The sequence below is a fragment of the Protopterus annectens genome, chromosome 4.part0, assembly GCF_019279795.1.
Source record: "Protopterus annectens isolate FY-2018-M chromosome 4.part0, PAN1.0, whole genome shotgun sequence".
NCBI classification, from domain to species: Eukaryota; Metazoa; Chordata; order Ceratodontiformes; family Protopteridae; genus Protopterus; species Protopterus annectens.
Genome location: NC_056733.1, coordinates 639,315,732 through 639,338,705, shown reverse-complemented (window position 1 = coordinate 639,338,705; position 22,974 = coordinate 639,315,732). Strand labels below are relative to the sequence as shown.

General features: G+C 39.9%; 1 protein-coding gene across 4 annotated transcripts in view; it reads left to right on the top strand.

The window, feature by feature from the left end:
- The window catches only part of B3GNT4 (UDP-GlcNAc:betaGal beta-1,3-N-acetylglucosaminyltransferase 4), a 1,341,192-nt gene that overhangs the window by 269,003 nt on the left and 1,049,215 nt on the right, over positions 1-22,974 (top strand). For all 4 annotated transcript variants that reach the window (XM_044068596.1, XM_044068598.1, XM_044068597.1 and 1 more), the window contains one exon: positions 12,762-12,839. The gene's annotated coding sequence lies outside the window, so the exon portion shown is untranslated. The remainder of the gene's footprint in view (positions 1-12,761; positions 12,840-22,974) is intronic.

Below are 22,974 nucleotides of genomic sequence, written 5' to 3'. Positions count from 1 at the left end.
GTGTAGAGTGTGTGTGTGTGTGTGTGTGAATAGGTGTAGAGTGTGTGTGTGTGTGTGTGTGTGTGTGTGTGTGTGTGTGTGTGTGTGTGTGTGTGTGTGTGTGTGTAGGGGTGTATGTGTGTGTGTGTGTGTGTGTGTGTGTAGAGAGTGTGTGTGTGTGTGTAGAGTGTAGAGTGTGTGTGTGTGTGTAGGGGTGTAGAGAGTGTGTGTGTGTGGGGTGTAGAGTGTGTGTGTGTGTAGGGGTGTAGAGAGTGTGTGTGTGTGTAGGGGGACAGAGTGTGTGTGTGTGTAGAGTGTGTGTGTGTGTGTAGGGGTGTAGAGTGTGTGTGTGTGTGTGTGTAGGGGTGTAGAGTGTGTGTGTGTGTGTGTGTAGGGGTGTAGAGTGTGTGCACTGTGTGCATGGGGTTGTGGGGTATAGTGTGTGTGCGGTTGTGTCGTTTGTAGTGTTAATGAGTGTGCGTGTAGTGTTAGTGAGTGTGTGTGTGTGGGGTGTGGAGTGTTGGTGTGTGTAGTGTAGTTTGTAGTGTTAATGAGTGTGTGCGTGTAGTGTTAGTGAGTGTGTGTGTGTAGGGTGTGGGTTGTGGGGTGTGTGTTGGTAGTGTGTGTGTAGTGTTAGGTTCATAGATTAGTACTAGGCTAACTGCCCTTGTGGGCCATATTGAGCCTAGCCAATTACCCCCTGTGAGAATCAAACCCTGCATAGTGTGCCTGTAAGGTAAGCACCTTAACCATTAAGCCAACCTCCCACCCAATAGTGTTAGGATTTGTGTGTGCAGGGGTGTGGTGTGCAAGGGTGTGTAGGTGTTGGTGGGGGGTGTGGTTGTGTGTAGGGGTTGTGTAGAGGTTGTCTAGTGTTTGGGTGGTTTGTGTGTGTAGGGTGTGTGGTTTTTGTGTGCAGGGGTGTAGGGTGTGTGTGTGTTAGGGGTGTAGTGTTAGGGGGGTGTCTAGTGTGTGTGTAGGGTGTGCAGTGTTAGGGTGTGTAGGGTGTGCAGTTTTAGGGTGGGTGTGTAGATTGTGCAGTGTTAGGGTGTGTGTGGGTAGTGTTGGGGTGTGTAGGGTTAGGGTGTGTAGGGTGTGTGTGGGTGTGTAGTTTTAGGGGGTGTAGGGTGTGGTGTGTGTAGGGTCGTGTGTCTGTGTAGGGTGTGTGTGTGTAGGGAGGTGTAGTGTTAGGGGGTTGTCTAGTGTGTGTAGGGTGTGCAGTGTTAGGGTGTGTAGGGTGTGCAGTTTTAGGGTGGGTGTGTAGATTGTGCAGTGTTAGGGTGTGTGTGGGTGTGTAGTGTTGGGGTGTGTAGGGTGTGTGTGGGTGTGTAGTTTTAGGGGGTGTAGGGTGTGTAGGGTCGTGTGTCTGTGTAGGGTGTGTGTGTGTGTGTAGGGGTGTGTAGTTTTACTGGGTGTGTGTCTATGGTGTGTAGTGTTAGGGTGTGAGGTGTGTAGTGTTTGTGCCCATGTGTAGAGTGTGTGTAAGGTGTGTGTGTAGTGGTAGTGTGGGTGTAGGGTGTGCGTGTGGTGTGTAGTATTAGGGTGTATGTGGGTGTGTAGGATGTGGTGTGTGTGTGTAGGTGGGGTGTGTAGATGGGGTGTGCTTCGTGTGCAGGGTGCATATGTGCAGTGGGTGTTTGTGTGTAGTGGTAGGGTGTGTAGTGTTAGGGGGGGTGTGGGTGTATGAGTAGGGTGTGGGTGTGTAGTGTTTAGTATTGGGGTTTGTGTGTGGGTGTGTAGTGTTAGGGTGCATCTGTAGTGTTGGTGTGTGCATGTGGGGTATGTAGTGTTTAGGTGTGTGTGTAGGGTGTGTAGTGTTAGGGTGTGTGTGTATACGGTGTGTAGTGCTTGGGTGTGTGTGGGGTGTGTGTAGGGTTAAGGTGTGTGTGTGTGTGTAGGTTTAGTGTGTGGGGTGTAGTGCTAGGGTGTGTGTGTGGGGTTAGGGTGTGTAGTGTTGGGTGTGTGTGGGGTTAGGGTGTGTAGTGTTGGGTGTGTAGTGTTGGGTGTGTAGTGTTGGGTGTGTGTGTAGGGTGTGTGTGTAGGGTGTGTGTGTAGGGTGTGTGTGTAGTGTTGGGGGGTGGTGTGTGTGTGTGTCTAGGGGGTGTGTAGGGTTAGGGTGTGTGTCTAGGGGTGTGTGTGTAGTGGGTGTAGTGCTAGGGTGTGTGTAGGGTGTGTGCAGCATGTGTGTGTGTGTCTAGGGAGGTGTGTGGGTGTGTGTGTAGTGCTAGGGTGTGTGTAGGGTATGTAGTGCTGGGGTGTGTAGTTATGGGGTGTGTGTGTCTGAGGTGTGTGTAGTTTTTGGGTGTGCAGTGTGTCGGTTGGGTATGTGTGTGGGATATTTGTAGGGTGTGTGTGTGTGTTGGCTGTGTGTAGGTTGGGTGTGTGTGTGTAGGTTGGTTGGGTGTGTTGTGTTGGGGTGCGTGTAGGGTTAGCGTGTGTGTGGTTGGGTGTGTAGGGTTAGGGTGTGTGTGTGGGGGTGTGTAGAGTTTGTGTGTAGGTTGGGTGGGTGTGTGTAGGATGTGTAGTGTTGTGTGTAGGGTGTTTGTAGGGGGGTGTGTGTGTAGGGGTGGGTGTAGGGTGTGTAGTGTTAGGGGGGGGTGTGTAGGGTGGGTGTGTAGTGTTGGGGGTGTGTAGTGTGGGTGTGTTTACGGTGTGTGTAGGGTTAGGGTTTGTGTTGTGTGTGCAGCGTGTGTGCGACTAGGGGGTTTGCAGCATGTGTCTGTGTGTCTAGGGAGTGTGTGTGTGTGTGTGTGTGTGTGTGTGTGTGTGTGTGTGTGTGTGTGTGTGTGTGTGTGTTATGGTGTGTAGTGTTTGTAGGGTATGTGTGGGTGTGTAGTGTTGGGGTGTGTTTGGGTGTGTGTAGGATATGTGTAGGGTGTGTTTGTAGGGTGTGTGTTTAGGTTGGGTGGGTGTGGGTGTAGAGGGTGTGTGTGCATGGGGTGTGTAGGGTGTATGTGTAGGTTGGGTGTGTGGGTTATATGAGATATATATATATATATATATATATATATATATATATATATATATATATATATATATATATATATATATATAATCTGTCTCCGTCAATAGCAGCAGTCCCAAAAAAGTCTCAGAAAACATGGTGCCCCCTCCTATGACAGTTCTGTGTTTTGTTTTTCTTCATTTGACTGCTGACCCAGCTGCATTCTCTCCAGTGCCCTGCTCAAAGTGCTTGACTTTAAGCCATCACCCAGAATAAACAGGGGACATTGTTTAGACTTTCAGAACAAAAGGAATGCCTCTCTAGTAATTTTAGCCGTGGAATAGAAAAAAGATGGAGTAAAAGTGCAAGCAGGTCACTATAAAACTGCAATCAAAGCACTTCTAGGAGAATGGTAACCACAGCTCCTGAAGTGGAAAATTATTTTAACGCACCAACACTACAAACACTGCGTTTTTGTGCTGTAAAGTCAGAACTTCTTCAGAAATACAATTAAAACATCAAGTATTCCTTGTATACTAATTAAAAAACTATTCATTAATTAGTCAAAATACAAATTACCCTTTTTCTATTTCACCCCAATATGAAACTACTTTGTCAGTTGTTTCCTGACGTAATTTTAAATACATTCTCCACATTCTTAAGTGTGTTTTTATAAAATTCATGTACCAATATGTTTAAAACTTTTTCTAAATGTAATAAATACAATAAATGGAGTAAAATAAAATACAGAATTAAGTAATGTTGGTCTGTGTTTTCCCTACAACATAAATTTTAAAACAGTATCACAGCACCATCTTTTGGTTAAACGGCCATAATAATTCTAAATGAATTTCATCCTTAAAACTAAGGGCAGGTTTCATTGAGTCCTATGTCCAAATACACTATTTAGACAAAATTCATGATCAAATGTAGACACAAAATATGTACCATTTTGTTTTAAACTAAATAAATGCATAAACGTGTATTAAATTTGTACAATTAATGTACATATAAAACAAAACCTGTTTACAATTTGGCTGACCTAAGTTTCAGGACAGGGGCCAGGGAGATATGGCCATTAAGACCTGGAAACCTATTTGCCTCTAATTTTAACTGCCAAAATAGTTCTCTAAATTCAGTGGTAGTTTCCCAAGGCCCTCCCCGTGGATCTATGTCCACTTTCTTGATGACAAAGAAACCAAAATGTGCTTCTTTACATTCTGTACTGTTAAAATCCTGCTTCCTGACATCGTTCAGGTGCTCCTAAATTCTCCTTTTAAATTTCCTCTGGGTCTTGCCTATGTAGAAACAACCACAAGTTTTACATATAGCAACATATGCCACCCCCACCGATTTCACAGTTACAATATGTTTTGGTCTCAATACATTCCTTCCTACCCTTTAGGTTCACCTTATTACCAACCAGAACGGAGGAACATTGGGCACAGGAACCACATTTATATGTTCTTTTCCTTTTCTTACTTTGCTTGTTGACCCATTTTTCCAGCATATCTTTTATATTTTTACCCTTCCTATACATGAATTTTAAAGGATCGTTAAATAATTTTTCCAAATCTGAGAATTTTCCAAACCTTTCCCAATTCTTCTGTATAACGTCCTTAATGTGGTTAGCATTACTACTAAAATTTAACACAAAAAATTGTTGTTCCATTGCGTATCTTTTGTTGTGTCCTTAACCTGAAGGTTAACCACCTCTGATACCCCTAGAATTGGACTAAATTTATCCCTCCTTTCCCTAAGTACTTCTTTCTCTATTTCCTCTATCAAAGCTAGGGGATATTTTCCTATCCAAAAACATTTTCTTAAATTTGTTACTCCCCTCCAAATAGTCGTTGTCCCATGAAGTCATCCTACAACTTCTAATGTATTGCCCTTTCACTATTTCCTTCTTTTGACTAAATGGGTGGGCACTGGTAAAGACTAAATAAGAATTAGAAAATGTCTCTTTCCTATAAATTTTAGATTTGAACCTTTTTGTCTCTGGCACCCAATACATCCAAGTACTGTAATCTCTCAAGATGTTACATGAGTGAATCTCAAAAAATCTTCATTTTAACGTATGTGATGAATTCCAAAAATGTAAATTCTGGTCCCTTCCAAAAAATACATATATCATCCAGATATTGCCTGTAATAACTCAAAAAAGATGAATATTCTGAATGAAACACGTATTTTTCCTCCCATGCAGACAAGAAGAGGTTAGCATGCATGGGGGAACAGGCACCCATTGCTACCCCACTAATTTGCTTGTAAACCCCCCTTCAAAAAAACAAATTGTATTTCAATGTTGGGTCCATAAGTTCAGCCAAAACCTGAATGTTGCTGGTACTCCCTTTTACTGTATTATATTATATTATTATTGTATTATAATGTTACTCCCTTTGCTGTACAATGCTGGTTCAAACCACTCTAGTCCCAGTTTGTGAGATATAACTTGAAATAGATCTTGTACATCCAGTGTAACAAAAATTAACTCTTCATTATATAGGTCTTCACTAACACTTCTAAGGAAGTCCCACGAATCCTTCAAGATATCCACCTTCTCTGACCATACTTTCCTAAGACTTAAGGTTTGGAAAATTCTCAGATTTGGACAAATTATTTAACTATCCTTTTAAAATTCACGTATAGGAAGGGTAAAAATATAAAAGATATGCTGGAAAAAACGGTCAACAAGCAAAGTAAGCCAAGGAAAGGAACATATAAATGTGGTTCCTGTGCCCAGTGTTCCTACATTTTGGTTGGTAATGAGGTGAACCTAAAGAGTAGGAAGGAGTGTATTGAGACCAACACATATTGTAACTGAATCAGTGGGGGTGGTATATGTTGCTATATGTAAAACCTGTGGTTGTTTCTACATAGGCAAGACCCACAGGAAATTTAAAAGTAGAATTTATGAGCACCTAAACGATGTCAGGAAGCAGGATTTTAATAATGCCCTTTACAAACACAGTGCAGAATGTAAAGAAGTACGTTTTGGTTTCTTTGTCATCGAGAAAGTGGACATAGATCCACAGGGTTGGCCTTGGGGAAAGTACCATTGAATTTAAAGAACTATTTGGCAGTTAAAATTAGAGGCGAATAGGTTTCCAGGTCTAAATGACCATATCTCCCTGGCCCCTGTCCTGAAACTTAGGTCAGCCAAATTGTAAATAGGTTTTTGTTTTATATGTACATTAATTGTACAAATTTAATGCACGTTTATTCATTTCATATTTAGTTTAAAACAAATTGGTACATATTTTGTGTGTACATTTGATCATGAATTTTATCTAAATAGCGTATTTGGACATATGACTCAATGAAACCTGCCCTTGGTTTTAAGAATGAAGGTTATTTAGAATTATTATGGTTGTTTAACCAAAAGATGGTGCTGTGATACTGTTTTAAAACTTATGTTGTAGGGAGAACACACTAACATTCCTTAATTCTGTATTTTATTTTACTTCATTTATTTATTGTATTTATTACGGGCGGCCACGGCGGTGCAGCGGTTAGCGTTGCCGCCTCACAGCAAGAGGTTCTCCGGTTCGATTCTCTGCTGGGATGCCTTCTGTGTGGAGTCTGCATGTCCTTCCTGTGGTCGCTTGGGTTTCCTCCGGGTGCTCCGGTTTCCTCCCACATCACAAAGACCTGCAGTAGGCAGATTGGACACTCTAAATTGGCCCTAGGTGTGTGTGTGTGTGTGTGTGCCTTCTGTGGGAGGTTGAGTGCCGGGCTGGCAACTCAACATCCGTAAAACTCCACTGCCAATCGTGAGCGGACAGATAATCCGCTGTGGCGACCCCTAACCGAGAAAAAGCCGAAAGAAGAAGATTTATTGTATTTATTACAATTGGAAGAAGTTTTAAACATATTGGTACATGAATTTTATAAAAACACACACTTTTTTAAGAATGTGGAGAATGTATTTAATTATGTTAGGAAACAACTCTGACACTAAATGTAGTTTAATCTTGGGGGTGAAATAGTTAAAAGGGTAATTTGTATTTTGATTAATGAATAGTGTTTTAATTAGTATATAAGGAACACTTGATGTTTTAATTGTATTTCTGAAGAAGCTCTGATTTTACAGGACAAAAATGTAGTGTTGGTGCGTTAAACAACTTTTTTCCACTTGAGGAGCCGTGGTTACTATTCTTCTGGAAGTGCTTTGTTTTCCTTTTTATTTTACAATGTGCATACTGTTTGGATGATTTTGCTGCATCTTTAGCTGCAGAGCAAAAGTAAATTGTTTCTAATTTGACTTCAGTTTTGAAAACACGCTTTGAGAGATGTGCTTGAATGTCCAGATGCAGTCTTGAGAAATGCTGCTGCCACTCCTGTTGTATTCTGATTATATGAATCAGAAATTTAGTCGGTTATGCACTTTTACGTTTTGAATTGGTTTTTGAGCTGTGTGTTGCACAGATTTTTCAGTAGGATGATGGAAGCAAATTAATGCATAGGGTATATAGGACAAAAGAAAGGGATACAAAGGGAAACGCCATGGGCAAATGATTGTTTGAAACCAAACAGAGGGGTTCCTTTTTGAAAAAGGGTCAGGCCATTGCAGAGGAGTGACTGACAAGTAAAAGAGCATCCCTAACTTCCTCTTACCTTTCCTTCTCTTATTTCCCCCCAGTCTTTCTTTCCGCCATGCAGCCTGGCCACAAATAGTCTTGGCTGAGAAGAAACACTTGGCAGTAGAAATAAAATCCCACCTTTACCCCCTGGCTTTCAGGGGAATTCCCTCCAAACCCAGCAGACCAGATGAAGGTGTTTCAGTGCTCCATCCCATGGTAGAAGAAGGTGTCACAGAATCTGTGACTGTGATGCAAATGATGTTAATCCAGAATCTTTTGGTACCAAAACAATGAGCAGCCTTGGACACCTGGCCTAGATTTGTCCTTTTTAATCACCTTTGTAAAACTTCCAAAATTCAAAATGCTAACATGGCAGCCAGTGCTGGAATTGTTTCCAGATGACTTTCATGGTGAGTGTATCGTATTCCTCTTGCTGTCTGGCTTACATTATCTGTTTTCTGCATTACACTATGGGCTATCTGCTGCACCTCATGTGTCAAGTGTATGGCCCCAATGGTTCCCTATTACAGAACCCTAGGCATTCACGTTTTTCCTTATTGAATGACTTGTCGATTTTGTGCGGATCTTGTATGCAGGTGCTTTGAGTCCTTAGACAATGTTGCAGCCCTCCTTTTTCTCATCTAGGCTTCAAACTAAATCTTCAGAAGTCCTTCCTCAACCCTGTCAATGAATTGCTTTCCTGGGATGTTGGGTAGATGCAATAAAAATGATGCTGTTCTTCTAGAAGACATTTCTGAGATTTCTGTCCTAGATGTGGCCTCAGCAAGAGTTCTCAAAATGTTTAGGTCTAATGGCATCAAAGATCCTCTGGGTACCACTAGCCAGGCTACATATGAAGAAAATTTAATGATACTTGAATTGTTGAAACCAGCATGTTCATCCTTTTATTTCCAGGTACTGACATTTTTGAAACTGGAACTGTAGTGGTGGAGGGCTAAACTGTCTATCAAGGGCCCCCTTTCTTTCTTCAGACTCGAGTACAATTTGTCTAGATGGAATCTTCATATTCTGCATGGGGAGCATTATTCATGGGTGTTCAAGGCTTGTGGGTTCATGAGACCACACCAGGACACACCAAAACACACAAACATAAAATATGATGGCAATGATTCATGCCTCTTCAACATTTATGGACTCCATGTTCTTTTCTAGTGGTCATAGAAACTACTGTGATGTGGTACCTGACCAAGCAGTAGGGTACAAGGTCTTAGTGTCCTTGCCAGTTGGCAGTGATGGCCTGGGAGCTGGCTGTACAGAATTTTTCCGAATCTTCAGGCTCGTAAATTCTGTCAGAGCAAAAAAAGTGGCAAACTAAGCAGATGCTGGACAAACCCGCACATATGGAAGCTCCATAGTGTCTTCCAAAACTTGGCCTAGATGTGGAGAACACATCCAGTAGATCTCATCACCTCCTGGAACAGTCCACTGAATAGTCTGTTCAAGACATCCTTATAGCCACGTTTGGAAGACGGATGCTCTTGTGGTACCTGGTTTGATGCCCTTCACTGTTGTCCAGATGAGATTCTTCATTGGGCTAATTTGAACTGGGGTCTGAACAGAAGGAGTCCTGTATTTTGGAGGCTGTTCTAGTTTGCCAGTTGAGACCTTGAACAAGTCACTTAACAAGATGATGTTTCCAGGCCACCTCTGAAAAGGGACTGTTCAGTGGGCCTACCTGGTTAACAGAGGGATCATTCCCAGGCTTGAATGATTCTTGTATGCATTTCCACTATTTCCAATGATACACAAGGTACTTTATCAATTCTTTTTTTTTAATCTTTAGATCATTGTGGTAACCCCTTCTGGCCCAGGGAAATTTGGTTTTCCCTTTTTTAGTGAAATTGGTCCAAGGCAGTTACTGCAAGCTTCCTCACAGACTGGATCACACTGAAACTGGGCAAATGGTATACCCCAATTTAGAGCAATTGTAACTGGCAGCCTGGATGATTCTCTTGATACATTTTGCACATTTGTTGCAGGAGGGGCAAGAAAACATGCAAGTAGAACATGCAAGTAGAAAACTGTTTACAAGTGGAAGAGGTTTTCTGGATAGTGCATAGCCAGTAACAGAGATCGCAAAAGGGTTTCATTCCCTTTGGTTTTGAAATATTTGCGTGATCTACTTGGATGCATATGACAAGCCATCTCTGCTCATCTACCCATAGAGCTTTTCATCTTTATGGTGAAACAGTTTATGAAAGAAGTGTAGCACATCTCTCCTCCCTGGGATCTCAAATTCATTCTTGGAAAAATAGACCTTTCCTCCTTTTGAACCTGCCTCTTAGAATTTACAGTTCAATACTTGTAAGACTTTTACTCATTGCTCTGACATCTGCAAGGTGAATGTCTGAGCTACAAGCTCTCATGGAGAGCCAACTCTTGAGTTTTCACAAGGTCAGGGTTATTTTGGGCACTAACCCAGCTGTCAAACTCCCACTGTTCTATCCTGAGCTAAAAAAAAACAGGAAGAGAAGATTCTACACACCCTGGATATGCCAAGGCAGCTCCGGTACACCCTTGATGGAACAAAGTCTTTAGGAATGGTGAGCAGCTGTTTGTCTCCTATGTGCGGGTAACAAGGGTCAACCTGTTTTCTAAGCAAACTATTTCATAGTGGTTGGCTACTATTTTCTGTCATTCCCACCATGGTAAATCTTTTCTAAGCAAGGTTAAGGCTCATTTGACTTAGGCCTTTATCCAATTGGAAGAGGATGAACTCTAGAAACATTCTAGAGGCAGCAACCTAGCCCTCTGTTTATACCATCACAAAGCACTACGACCTGGTTTCCTTTTTCAAGGTGTTGAGCAGGCTTTGCTAGTACTTTTCTCCAGGGGCTCCTAAGTCCTTATCCTTCCACTTACCAGGTAGGGGAGGCTTTAGTAAAGTAAATGTGGCTGTTGAGCAATGAGTCCAATTTAACCAACAAAACTGCAATAATGCAGGAAGTGGAAAAACTGGAACCATGGCTCAAGTTAAAAGCAGCTTTAATAGTAAAATGTTATTTTGTTTTTTGCCGAAGAGTGATTTTTAAGTACAAGAAGTTAAAAATAGTATCCAAAAGTTGTATTGCTAGTAAATTTCGCCTTGAGGCATATTCAGGGTACTGATTTCTTTTAGAACTGCAGTATTTGTCAAAGTATCAGATTAGTGCACATGTAGTTGTAGATCATGAAGCATTGGTCTTAAAGTGAAAGGTTCATTAAGGCCTGGTGCAGTGTATGCACTGAAGTGCAGGATCCATTTATTTCTTGTAACTCAGTTAAGTGTTTTAAACTTCTCCATGTATAGGTTTATGTGCAGTGCATAATATCGGTGTTTAAATATGTTTGTATAAGGCATTGGCATACATTTGTCTGTTAATATCAGAAGTATGGTTACCAAGCCTTTCCTTAAGCTTCCTATTGGTCATGCTTATATAAAATGCTGGATATTGTGTGCATCTAGCCATGTATACCACATTCTTGGAGTCACAGTTCCCATAAACTTGTGTGAAGCAATCTGTGTTAAATACAGGATGTTCGCTAACCTTGGTAGTATGTATATGCTGACAGTTGCATTTATAGGTACCTTTTCTCAAACTGGAAAACCTTATGGTAGATCTTGGTATATGATATATAGATCTTGGTTGGATCTTGGTTGTTCCTTGTAACAGTGTGTGTATGTATATATGTATATGTATATATGTATATGTGTATATATATATATATATATATATGTATGTATATATATATATATATATATATATATATATATATATATATATATATATATATATATAGTGTGTGTGTGTATATATATAATATATATAATGTGTGTGTGTGTATATATATAATATATATATATATATATATATATATGTGTGTGTGTGTGTGTGTGTGTGTATATATATATATATATATATATATATATATATATATATATATATATATATATATATATATATATATATGTGTGTGTATATATATGTATACAGTTGTAAGTTAACATGCATTGAATCTTGTGATTTTTTGTGCTGTATGTTGTGTGTTCATTATTCATTATTATGAAAGAGATCTTGCTTCATAGTTAAGAGCTGCGATGACTTCTGTATTACCGACCTGTGATTCTAGATAACCTCTTCTGATGAAAGCAGAGGCTGTAGTATTAAGCTGTTCTATCATAATAGTATCTAGTGTATTCAGTTTGGCAGATTTGTTTAAACGTGTGGAAGGTGCATGCTTGTACGATGTAAATAACATTTGCAAGTGTATCTTAGTTGCTAGCTGTTTTTGTGGGAAAGTCCTATTTGGCTGTCTGTAGGGTTACTTTAGAACCATTCCATTTATGCTAATACAGGTTTTAGATTACTTTGAATGAAGCCTCAATCTCCCAGCATTCTTTTCTGAATTTTAAAACTAGGATAAAAGATTCTCCATACTCCTGACCTGGTGTAGGCACCTCTAGTGTAATCTTAAACTGTGTCGAAGCAGACCATTTCCAGATGGCTGTCGCTTTTTGTTTCCACCATGATTCTCTTCAAGCATGATCAAGGCACATTGTAATAGAGCTTTGTCTTCAGTGGCATACTGGAAAGGGGTGAATTCTTAAGTATTTTGTAGACAGCTACTTTGTATATTTACAAAGCATTACAAACCATTTCCTTCTCCAGTTTCAGAACCATCTTTGCTAGAACAATTCTGCAGGGTCCCCTGGATCCAAATTTTCTCCCAGGTTTAAGCTATGGTAAACTAGCCATGTAGGCTAAAGGCTACTGTAGCAGTGACACTGAACATGTCCAGTTGTACAAGTTGCCTTACTCTAATGGTAGATGTTAGAAGCAATCACTGCAGTAGCAGCTCCCTTCCTCGGTTTCTGTTTCTTAAAAAAAAAAAAAAAAAAAAAAAAAAGTGTGTTTGTAACTTCTGTTAGGACAGTGGAGACTCACTTTTTATGGGTCAAGAAACACCTGAGTGGTTTTGGTGTCCAGGCTGCTGTTTTCTTCCTTTGGGGGTGCACTACAGCAGCCATGGGTGCTTGTGTGGAGAGAAGATGGATTTTGGAAGATTGTCCTGGGTAGGATATAGGTTATAGAACTATTTAAAGGCTACTGCGGCAGCGATTTCTTCGAACATCCACTGTTATAGTAAATGTAACTTGCATAATTGTATGCAAGAGTGTGTGTTTTTTTTTTTTTTTTTTTTTTATTCTGGTAGCTATCCCCATAATTTTCTATTTTTCTTTCCCTCTGCAGGCCTTATTTCTGCTCGTTTTCATGATGATATAGCACAGAGCTGGAATCCCTTTGGGTGGCCATGCTTCAGGTGAACAGGTGAATTTCTTTTTTTTTGTCTGACTTTTGCCTACTTGCATATCTTAGTGCTAGGAAGCTTTGCAATTTGTGTTTTAATAAAACCTGATTTAGCTTCTGCTAAGAGTTGTACATTCTTAACTTGTCATCTAAGAATGAAAGCTTTTGCTGGCTGGCAGACCTGGAACTACAGCCACTGTCCTCTTAGCTGGCCATACATCAGCTGCACAGGTTTTTTATATTCTGATTCACTTTCCTAGTTGCATTTTAGTGCCAGTAACCTTTGCATTTTATGTGCTAGTAGACAGCTTAGCATATGCTAGGAATTGCACATTGTCAACTTGTAGTCTTCTCGTCTAGGAACGAGAGCTTGCTATAGTTGCTTGATTAGGAGGGTGAAAGTTGCTTGATTAGGAGGGTGAAAGTATCAGTTTCTGACTTCAGTAATGCGTTCAGCACTGCCCATAATAGGCTTTTATAAATAAGATGGAATGAATAGATAAGTTGGGTGGTGCTAAAGTAGGCTGATAAAAAGCTGCTAGGCTGAGCAGCTAAATTTATAACAAATGGGGTAAATAAAACCTTAGGGTATTGGGTGAACAGCTAGGTATAAATGTAGCTTCTCTCATCCGTGTGTTTTTATTGGGTCTATATTAGATCACCAAGCACTTAAAAAAGTGAATGGTGATTAATCGACCCTATGTAAACAAAAGCTTACAATTTCGAACTGCCAGAACAGCGAATTTTCTCCCTAGGGAAAACAAAAGGCTGTTCCAACAACAACCAAAGACAAAAAAACTTACTTTAAAACATTAAGTGGAGGGCTTCGACCCCACACCCCCCTACTTAAATATACCAACTCAGAGACCACACTACAGTGCCGAATACGGCAAAGTAACGAAGCGGCCAAGCAAATTCTTTCCCTGGGAAAGCTCTTAGAAGCCGCTTCGATATTTTGCCATTTCAGGCTTTTGAGTTCGATCAAGATGCATTTGAAAGAATGGGTCTTTGGCCTTCTAATAGGGAACCATTTTTATCTTCACTAGGACGTTTTAGAATAAGTGAAGAGGGGGGAGGGTTTGCTGTTGTGTAGATCTTTTATGTACTAGGCAGGCAATGCCCAGCAGGGTCGGTGTTAAGGAATTAACAATGCCCACTTGTGTTGTGAGGCTTAACACTGCAGGCAGAAGGCCTTGCCACCCTTGGAAAGGCATTAATTATCTGATGATGCACATCCTGGAGAGTACTGTTGTATACTTGGAATGGCTAGCTGTTAAAATGTTTTTGCATTTTTTCACAGTAATTTTTAATGTTAGGTGGAGGAAGTTTTTTTTACATCAAAATGTTTCAAACTGGTTTTATATACAGTTGGTGGAGAAAGTAGTTTACATCCAAAATGAGTTAAGCAAGTAAGTCTATATTAAATATACCCACACATACAAGTGCACGCTCATGCTCCCCCAAGCATGCCCAGCAGTTAGTCAGTTTGAGTGAATATGCCTCAGATTCATGGTCATCAAATGAATAAAAAAAAAATCAGAATGAAAGACATTTCAGCCAGCACTTGCCTCTCCGCTGTCCTTGATTTACTACATATTTCTGTTCTGCTACTTGTAGAATGTCTGCTGGTAAGTCACTGAGGGCTAAAGTCATTAGATGATCCCAGACATGAATTTCTACTTGAGGAATGTGTACTGATGGAGTGCAGTGACTACACCAGGCAGTCCTGTGTCTCCCCTACAGAGGCACAGAAAGAGTTTTCTGTTTTGCGAGAGAACTTTTAGAGAGTAAATGGCAAAGCTGCATTTAGCGTACATGTATGTATGACAGAAGAAAAGCACTGCTGCCTTTTTGGTGGTGCTGCGGTAGCGTTGTCGCCTCACAGTAAGACGCTGTTCGGTACGATTCTCAGCTAGAGTGTCTTCTGCGTGGAGACATGCGTGAATGGGCGTAACTTCATTGAAAGTTGTGCGTCAGGGCTGGTAACTCTGCACGTAAAAATAAACTACCAGTCATTAATGGACCGGAGTTCCGCTGTGGCGACCCCTAACCAGGAAACGCCGAAAGACGCAACAACATCAGAGCTTCTTGACAGCTTTGTATACTACATGAAACGGCAGACTTGTCCTTTAGTGGCATTGCCTGTACATTTAATGCCTTCTGAAGAACGTTCGCTATTTAGTCATTGTACAAATTTATACTTTGCCCATTTCCTAAAGCAAAGTAAAACAAAACAAAAAAGGGTGGGTTAGATGAGCACTGTCCTGAGTTTTAGTCAAGATTCACTGAAAAATATCCCTTTTAGTTGGGATACAGGAACCCAGTAATGTGATCAATAACGGCAGTTCATGGAAAGATCTGTGCTTGAATGGCATGTTCTAGGTAACTGTAATGTTAATACAGACAGCCGTGCAGAGCAGTGTTCTTAGTTGTCCTGCTCTTTCAGACTAGAAAAAGCATATGTTTTAAGAAGCAAAGGCAGGGTCATAAGGTGTGTAACTGAAAATTTGTTGTATGTATCTTGGAGAAAATGACAAGTCAGATGACTTCGTACTGTTATACCAAAGTGGAGAAACAAGGTGATCAAGTGCCACATCTTTCATGGAAGAAGGGGGTATATAGTGGTGATGCATGGATCAGTCTTGGCAGCTAGAGTGATAAGGTTCTCCTGGGATATCTACATTAAGATGGTGTTTGTTGTATGGCTTTGTATTTGTGAAAGAGTAGGCTAGTGGTGGTGCATAAAGATTCAGCAGCCCTGTATATCAGCTGTCCCCTGTTTACCCAGTTACTTCTGTAGTACTGCATTTGAAGTGAAATAGTTTTGAGCAAGCATCACATATTCAGGCCACATAGTCTCTTGCAGATACTGGGTGTAGTAGAAATAGTTTTCATGTCCTTCTTACAAGTTCTTGTAAGCAACAGCTGCCCGTTATAGCTTCTGCTTGACAAAAATAGCTTTGCCATTCTGGGAAGAGTATGGTGGCTTGTCATAGCATTAGAAAAGTTTGCAGTTCAGTTACTTTATTTTGAGGATTTAGTTACTTTTCAGTATGTTACAGTAGCTATGAAAGTCATACAAATCAGGGTAATTTAGGCAAAAATTGAATAGTCCAGTTCTAGAATTAAGATGGTCACTCACTGTCCTGCTTCAAAAACAGATTGAAAGTGTTCCCCAGAACACACTGTTTGTGCCCCTGTACTAAGCCTGTGACTAGTTGTGTCTCTTAATACTTTGCTTTTCCTACCTTTTCTACTCATTAACTGTAATTCCTTTCTTATTAACCGAAATACTGTCTCCCTCTAGAACATCTTGATCGTACTAGCATGCTATTTTGTGCCTCTGTTCTGCACTGCTGAATTTACTGTGATAACCTGTAAATATGCATTGTAAATATGATTTTTTGTTTGTTTCCTTATTTGTTGTGTTAATTTCATTGTTCTATCTTGGAGCTTATCTCTGTGGGCCTCTACTGAAAATGGACATGTATCCAGTTAGACTAGCCCAGTCAACAAATGTAAAATAAAAATAAATAAATTAATAGAAGCTGCGTAATCATGCCTGGCTTACACTACCCCCCACCCCCCACCACCACCACCCTCATGTCTGGCATTATTCCTATAAGTGGCATTATTCCTATAAGTGGCACTTGAAGTAGATCGTGGGATTGAGAAAAAGCAATAAAGCAAAATCTCATTAGTACCTCATGCCCTGTAACATTGTATTTCTGATAAAGCGTATTAAACTGTATCAAAAATTAGGAATTTGGATTCATTAACTAGGTCAAATTACAAAGATAAAGTGGACATTTTGAATGGATTTTGGTGGAGTTCCCTTTTGAAGGGAAAAGGTATGATTCAGTGGGTTACTGCTACTGCCTTTTCATGCTAGGGTTGAAAGTCGGAGGCTAAATGTTATTGATTGTGCTGAATTTGCACACTGTGTTCATGTGAGCTTTTCAAGGTATTGTTTCCTTCTAAGACATGCTGCTTATGTTGCATAAACTTAAATGGACAGTCAAGTGTTTAGTAATGCTGCTAAAACCTGAAAGGGGATCAGTTACATCTTTCATACAAAAAAAGGCTACAGTCATCCTCTTTCTTGAAGGGGAAGTGGGTGACATTAAATTACCATCCCCTGAAAGATAGGGAGGGGTTAAATCATCTTCAAAAAAAAGTGACAGAATATCTGGAAGAGAATTAGACCACATTAAATCACAACAGTCAGATCTGATAAATGTCCTTTTATTGGGTTACTAGGCTGTTGATTCTTGGGGAGGATTGTGGATATGGACTGTTAAGCTTTAGAAAAGCATTTGCAGTATTGCTTTACAAGAAGTTGAACAGTTTGAGTTTTTTTTATTAAAGTCCTGTTGCACAGATCACATTTACAAAGGAGAATCAGAGCTGCCATAATGAAGCCCAACAATGTGTTGTAACCGAAATAATTTTTAGTCAAGAATGCAAAGTGTATTCTTAAGCTGTGGGTCAAACATTTCCAGAAATGTTTGCATCTGCCATTTTGTTTGCTTGCTTGCCAGGGTAGAAGACTGGTAATACAAGCTGTTCAGTTTCAGCATGGGTGAAAGCATTATACATAATACAAATAGCACCTGCATATCAGAGAGGAATATACATGCAAAAGGTAATTAGCATTAGCTTGGTACACAAATGTATAATTGGGTAAAGATGAATTTTGGATAAAAACAATATGTGCATTCAGAGATTAGAACTGCTAGTATAGAGTCAAGTGTTTAAAATAATAAAGGAGGTAGGGTTTCAGTCCATTGTGTATTTGGGGTGTTGGAACTGTGTGGTAACTTTTGTACTTTGAAGAGGTATGCCTTCAGATCTTTTTGGAAAGTGGGGAAGGAGAAATTGTCACTTGTTTGGGGGTGGGGTTCTAGAATTTGGGGGGTATAACTGAGAAAGCATGATGACTGCTTTAATTTGGTGTAGAGAGCTGAGATTGGGAATTGAGGTGGAAAGAACTGAAATTGTATGGTTACGTTTGTATGGGTCTGCTGAAGGGAAATTATTTCGTGTGAAGATTTTGGAAATGTTGCAGGAGGAACATTTTATTTTTTGGGACTGACAGCCATTGGCTTGTCATGGGATTTGAAAGTGGTATATTCTGGGGGAAAGTGTTAAAATCTGCACGTGTTTCATGATGGTTTGCAGCTGGATTCTTTTTGAAGGTGGATGGTATATTTCAGTTGTAGAATGGAAGTAGGACACCTTTTCCTATAGCAGTCCTAAGTTAGGGATAAGATGGGCAATATCTTTCTGGACCAGGGTAGCTGTTTGTTTTGGGTTTGGTCACTTGAATGTGGTGGTAGAAGTTGAGGCAGGAGCTTAGCCATAATCCTAGATACTCATAGAATGATTGATTGCAGCATTATTATCACAATGTCGAGTTTATTTTGTGACTTTGGGATGCTCCGAACAACATTGTTTTGGTTTTCTTTAGATTAGATTGAGATGTTTTTGCCTTGCATTCCATTAATTTAATAATAGTGATCTGTTTGAAGGAGGTTTGTGATCAGTGAAGTTGAAGGAGCAGATCTACAGATGACCTATTGCCTGCATAGAGAATTGGCAAGCTGAGGAGATCCAATGGGAGCTTGGTTATGTAGACAACTGGGGAACTTGTGGCTAATTTCCACATTTTAGAAGGGATTTCATTAGTAGGGAGTGGATAAACATTATCAAAAGTCTTGGGTCAATAATTGCTTCTGTAAGGCATCTTTTTTTTTTTTTTTTTTTTTTTTTTTTCCATATTTCAGAGGATGTCTGAGTATAGGCTTCAGCCTGACCAGAAGCCATGTCTAGGGGTAGGATGCCAAGTGTTTCAGTTACTGATTTAAGTTAATTGACTAGCTTTCTTTTGTATTTTACCCAGTGTTGGGAGGACTGATTTGTCTGAAGTCATTGACTGTTGCTGGGTTTGGTATTTTGGGGTATGCCTTGCAATTGGCTATCTTCAGTGTTGTGGCATAATTCTTGTAATGAGGCATGTATTGAAGAGGTGTTTGAGTGTGGGATAAGAAGTGTGGGATAAGAAGATGACCTTCACAGAGAGATTTAATCAAGAATGGATACTGTCCTCTGGGGTGCATCTGAAGGGATATCAAAAGATTTTTACTGTCCTTTTCAGTTATAGCTCTGAAGTAAGGAGGGAGTCGGTAGTTCTTTTTCAGGAGGGAGGTGGATGTTTTAAGAGTTAGGAGATTAGAGAATTGTAGGAAGAAGTCCTTAAGAATAAAGATCCTAGATGGACCAGTGTTTGTGTAGTAGGTTTTTGGGCAATGAATAGTCTGTGATGTTTTCCAGCCTGCAGAGCTTTTGGTTGTAAAACATGGAGTGTTGAGTGGTAGTGCCGTTGGCCTTGTGTTGCCTTTTTACTAGGTCTCTGAGGTTTGAGGTTTAGTTTTCTTCTGTTGAGCAATGTTTCCAAGTGGCCCATACTTTATCTCTAACTTTCTACTGTAGAGGATATTTTGGTTCTTTGAGGCTGTAATATATACTATGGTGATTGGGTAGGAATGTAGGAAGGTTTGACATTAGGGCTGTCTAAAGCTAGGACATTTTCCGGGAGTGTTGCATAGGAGTATCTGAAGGTTTTGGATATTTTGTTGGGATTTCAGGCAGAATATAATTAGCTGGGTGTGTGTGAATAGGGTGAAAGTCTTGGGGTATAGTGGTCACTGATGGAACAGGTTAGGATTTGGATGTCTTGGCGTGGAAGAGGGTTCACTAGAAATAAGATTTAGAAGTGAATGGCTGATAGGTGTCTTGGTCGGGTAAGGCTAATAAGGAGTCAAAAGTCCAATTAGTGCAAGACACTGGGTCAAACTTAAAGGTATTTGGAGTTAAGTTGAGGTTAAAGTAACTTACGCTTTTGAATTGGGAGCAAGAGTCAAGTTTCAGTAAGGATCTGAATTTTAAGAGTGTTGAAGGTGGGAGGGTACACTACAGTTATAGTAGGGAATATTTGGAGAATCGATATGCTAAGCCAGTTATGGTCCTAATTATTTATAGAACTCTTTTGCAAGTGTTCCTATGCCTGTCCTTCCCTCTTTGCTGCTACATTTTGTAAGAGTATTTTGGCATGTTAAAATTTTGAGATGTCTTAGTTTAACCATGATTTAGTGATGGCCATAATGCCAAGGTTATTTGTGGCAAAGAAGAAACTGTTAATTTTCTACAAAAAGCTTCCCCCAGATATTTAAAACCTGGTCAATATACAGTAAATAACCTGCGGATAGATTGTCTTGATCTCTCTACAGTTGATCACAGCAGGTATTCATCCTACTTGTTTCTGCACTGCTTGCCCTGCTACTCAACGATCACAGCAGGGCTGTTTCTATTACAGATAATGTCCTGGCCACTGCATATTGAAATATTTGAACCTGAAGAGAGAACTGAAGGCATTTCTGATATGTTAAAAATGGTAGCAGGCTCCAGCTGCTATTTTGTCAGTTACTAATTTATGCAGTCCTACTTCACCTTTGAGCTGTCAGCTTTGCTTTTTTCCACACCCTACCTCTTTTTCAGCCTTCCTAGAACAGTACATTTGTATTTTTCTATACTTCCCTCTCCAACCACAACTAATTAAACTTTTTCAAAACAATTTATGAAGCTTGGTTATAGCTGAGATCACCAAATACACTTGACCATTATACATGACAAAACTGCATAATAAGCGAGACTAGAAAGTATTTATAGCAGAGTTCCATCAGCTTATCTGTCCTTCACTAGATGACTAAGCAACTTTACCTGTCCAGATTTGGCAGGTTGGTCTCTTGAATTGAGCTTTAAACTGCATCTTCCAGTTTTGAAACTTGACATTTAACCCAACCCTGGCCTGCTTTGTCATTATAATACTCCACCATACAATAAAGCAGCAACTGGCATGAAGACTTTGCTCTTGAACATGAGGTACGAGTGAATGAATGCAATTTCAAGTCAGACTAGCAGTGCAACAATTTGCTATAGCTGCTGCTGAATCAAGGTTATAGAGTAGTTTTTACAATTTTGTTTAAATATCTCCAGTCCATGTGGACAATGGACAGAGGACATATCTAAATCTTCACTGTGTATAAACTGAAAAATAAAATACACCACAAGAGAAACCACAATCGGGATATAGTGGAATGATTTTTTTTTTTTGTTTCTTACAACACCTCAAGCATATAGACTTAGGACATCTCCAAAGATCATATCCCACAACCACCAATCACTGCTAAGGTAAATGTTTTTACAGTGTAACAGTAGTTTGGCAGCTGTCAGTGAGAGTGCTGTCAGTGAGAGTTTCCCATCTGTTCAAAGTAACCTCCGCATACCGCTTACCCTGTCTTGATGGCAGGCCAATTTCCTTTAGTGTATTGGTGTTGATGGCTTTTGGTTGCAATATTTGTGTAGCTGCAAGCAGAGTTCTTTATTACCCTTTCTGGTCCGTTTCCTGGTGAAAGATTAAAAAAAATGGTAAGCATTCTTCAGGTTGCGTTTAAGAGATTATATTGTTTTTTAATTGCATACTTGTATTCGTATATCTTCTGTGCCAGTTTATGAGATGTTCTAACAGCATGGAATGTCTTTCAGCTGTCTCAAGAGTACATGACAGATATGGATATGCAGCTGTAATGTGATTTGGCCCTTCAAAACCTACCTGGAGTAGGAACAGTAATATATGTGCTGACAATCTTGTACCTGCACACCTTGCAAAACCCAGAGGCATGTGTTCTTTAGGCTTGTCAATGGGGGTACCATGTTACCCTTATTTCTTTCAGAAATGTTCTTTAGGTTAGTATAGTCTTGTATACAAATCTAGGGGGTAAACCTAGTTTGCTGATTTTGATCCTAATTCCCCTTTAGGACATTCCAGTTACTAACAAAACTGCCTCTTGACTGCTGATATTCATAGGAGGTCTTGCAGCTTATCAACATACTTGAACCTTGTCTGTCTGCTTTTAATAGTTTTTAATCAGTCAGGTGTTCTTTTCCATGGCTTTTAATAGAAGTGTCCATTATTCTGTCCTCCTAGACGTGCCATTTTCTATAGTCCCTGCCATCTGAAGTGTTTCCGTGTGGTTTGTATTGATATTCTGACATTCTGATGCTTTCTCTTACTTAACAGTACTCCATTCCCATAACTTTATACCATTTTAAGGCATCCACTAAATCTTCATTGGTCTTTGCTAGCTTTACTAAACTCCAGTATGAACTTGAAAGTGGAGTGTATAGCTGGATTTAATAAGTCATACCCCCCATCATATCTGGTATGGTGAAGTACTGCTCCTAGTAATGGGGTTAAGTTTTAAAATTCAAATACCTTCAAACAACTCTAACAGAACTGTCATTGATGAATATGGAAAACACACAGGTTTACTTGTGAAGCATAATTGAGAAGCTCACATCCTGAACACTTTCTAGAGTGGCATAACCTGCTTTACCTTTTCTATTGCTGTGCTTCACTGTTCCTGTATCACCCAGTGTATATCAAACTCTTAAACCCTTCACCTCCAGTCTATTAAACGTTATCCCTCCAATGAGAAACATTACTATACCTCTTATTTTTTCTTACTTGATCGAAGGCCCTTGTGTGTTGGTGTTAATAACTGCCTTCATCCAAGGTCTGTCTTTACCTATATGTAGCTCAGTATAGGAGACAGATAAAGGTAACCATGTGTGTCACGATATCCCATCTTGCAGGATGAAAAGTCAGCAAACTGTCTTCAAAGGCAGCATTTACAAGTCCAAATAGTCTTAACACGCAAGGGGCATTCTTTAATCACTTTTAACTTATTACCCAGCCATTAACCATAACACTAGTCCATGTGATATTACATATACTTTTATTCTAGAAGTTGTGTCACAGCTCTCAAACACCTCCACATAATTCATGACTGACTAGTCCATTTTTGTCACAAAGTTCCAACCTGGTCTTCCTTTGCACTGTTAATACCATCAATCACTTTTCTAATGAAGAACATGTCTTCCTCTAACCCCAAGTATACCTTCATGAAATAGCTCATCACACACACACCACTCATCCATTGCAACAAAGTTCTCATGAATATCCTACCTAGCTCTCGTAGTCTGGGACAAATCCAGAAATAACCAGTGACACTTTTTTAATATTAGCACTATTAAT